Source organism: Gekko japonicus, unplaced genomic scaffold (genome assembly GCF_001447785.1).
Source record: "Gekko japonicus isolate JY-2015 unplaced genomic scaffold, Gekko_japonicus_V1.1 scaffold75, whole genome shotgun sequence".
Classification (NCBI taxonomy): Eukaryota; Metazoa; Chordata; class Lepidosauria; order Squamata; family Gekkonidae; genus Gekko; species Gekko japonicus.
The window spans coordinates 2,143,536-2,146,171 of record NW_015173124.1 but is presented as its reverse complement, the minus strand read 5'-3'; positions in this window follow the sequence as shown (position 1 = coordinate 2,146,171).

Genomic DNA, 2,636 nt, shown 5'->3' with positions numbered 1-2,636 from the left:
TTCTTGTCATTAAAAATGATCCACCCTTTGTAGTCCGCAAGTGAATATTTTATAGGCAGATACCGCTATGAACACTTCTAACAGAACGTCAAGCAGTCAGACTTTAGCTGTTGCAGGGATTACTTTGAGTAATTTATCAAAGGGACGCTGCTAAATCTGGACTGGTGAATACGATACCTTGGGGGTGAGGGGAGAAGGAAGGGGTGTATGTGTGAATAGGGGCAATTTCCATAAGGCTAGAGATGAATTCGGTGTTCAAAGCTAAATGTTGTCAGTTTATACTGGAATTTCCAGCACAGGCAAGATTTTGTTTAGTGGCAGAGAGAACTCTTCACAAGTAACTCTCTCTCTCTCTCTCTCTCTCTCACACACAAACACATTATTTTGTCTCCAGCTGCATAGAACCCTCTCCTCCCTAGATTAATCTTGATTCCATATTCATTTGAATGTAGCCCTTAAATTGTTTGAGGATTTATATATGTGCTGGTCTATGACCGTGACCTTCATTCATTCATTCACTTACTCACTCACTCAATCATGTCCCTTATAGTCTGGAGGCTGGTAGAGGAGCCCAGTCCCCAAAACTTCCTGGAGACCTCCTAAATATTTCCTGCAATAATGAAACATTTTCATAAGATTTTGTTGAGTGATAGTGAGATATTGAAAAAACGGTATTTAGCAGAGCCAGCGTAAAATAATTCAGTCTTGGAATTGCAAGTTGCTTACACTTCAGTCATTACAGAGTTAAATGTTGTTTGTTAGCAAACAGGATGTTACGTTACATAATGTATTCAATGGCGGGAAAGTTTGTGGGAGTTGTTTATCCTAATGAAGTGACCTGTAACCTTTGTATTGGTCAACTAACATCTTGTTTGTAGAAATGCTTTGATCTAGCATTAATGTTTTCACAAGGTTTATGGCCCTTTGTGTGAACCAAAGAGGAAGTTCTCTTCTAGAAACCAAGACAGATAGAAAGATGTAGCTGTTAGCATATATTACTGAGAGTAACTGCAAGTATGTAACCTTTTATTTTATTTCTTTTATCCAAAGTACCCTACCCATGTTTTATTTTGTTTTTATAGTAAAGATATTTTTCTTTTACTAAGTGTGTGCTCTTGTGTTTGCAATACAACCATCGACCCTGAATCAAAGAATCCCAACATTCAGACTGAGAGTCCATGTGTGATTAAAATATAAAGTTTTTACTAAATTCTAGCATGGCAAGGGTAACTGGGATGAAAATAACAACAGAGCATAATCGGCTACATCCTTACTCTACAAAGACAAAACTAGAAGAGAGAGATTATGGCTGCTCTTCTTCTTCTTCAGAACACCAAACAAAGATGGGAAGAGAAGCCATAAAATGGTAATACACCTTGACACTTTAGTCATAATCAAATTCCTGGATCAGGGAGAAAATTCCCGGGCACTCTTTCACGTAGTGACATTTGAGTGCAATGGTCTTGTTTTTAGATTTGGCGCCTTCACCTTTGCAGATGGCGATACAAGCTTGATTGTCCTCAAAAAGTATTATTGGCTTTGGTTCATCTATGCCGAAGTCTTTCAGTAGATGAATAATCCAGTAGAGCTCATAGCTGGCACTTTGTGCTGATACACATTCAGCTTCTCCAGTAGACATGGCTACAATAGTTTGCTTTTGACTAGTCCATTCAATCAAACTGTTTCCATAGTAGAACAAGTATCCACTTGTAGATTTCCCATCAGGTGAGTTTTTGTCTCAGTTGGCATCCATGTATCCAGTCAGTCTTGGTTCATCACAGGCTGGAATTTTTAAGTTTGTAGTCCAAAGTTCCTTTTAGGTATCTTGCCAGTCTCTTAATGGCTTTCCAGTCATTCTCATTGGGTGAACTGGTCTTTCTGCACAAAAGTCCAACAGCTGAAGTTATATCTGGACAACAGATTGTGCTCAGATATAATAATTTTCCAATTGCGGATCTGTATTCAGGATTGACTTTAAGTGGTTTTCCTTTAGTGAGTTTGGGATAGTCCTTATCAAGTGGAGTGCTTACTGGGAGCAAACTTCAGAGGATGGCGGAAGACCGGAAGGCCTGGCGTGATCTGGTCCATGGGGTCGCGAAGAGTCGGACTCGACTGTGCGACTGAACTACAACAACATTTTATAGTTCCTAATTGTTTCACTTCAACTTCTTTGTTCAGTTCATCCGCTATTTTTTGTACATCTCCTTGATTTTGACAACAAATAATCAAATCATCAACATAAATGAGTATGTATTGATACTTTCCATTTTTAAGTCTTGAGAACAAGCAAGGTTCTGCTATTCCTTGTTGAAAGCTCTGTTTTTGTAGCAGTTTAGTCAGCTTTTCGATTCAAACTTTGGCTGCTTGTTTTAGTCCATAGATAATTTTGTTCAGTTTACACACTAGGCCTTCTTGTCCTTCTGTTGAAAATCCCTCTGGTTGTTTCGTGTAGATTTCTTCATTTAGGTCTCCATTGAGGAAGGCTGTCTTGATGTCCAAATGTTCAACGTGCATGCCCCTTGATGCTGCTATGCATAGGAGTGTCCTGAAGGATGTATAGCTCACAACAGGTGCAAAAGTCTCTGAAAAATCAATTCCAAATTTTTGTGAGTAGCCTTTTGCAACTAGGCGTGCCT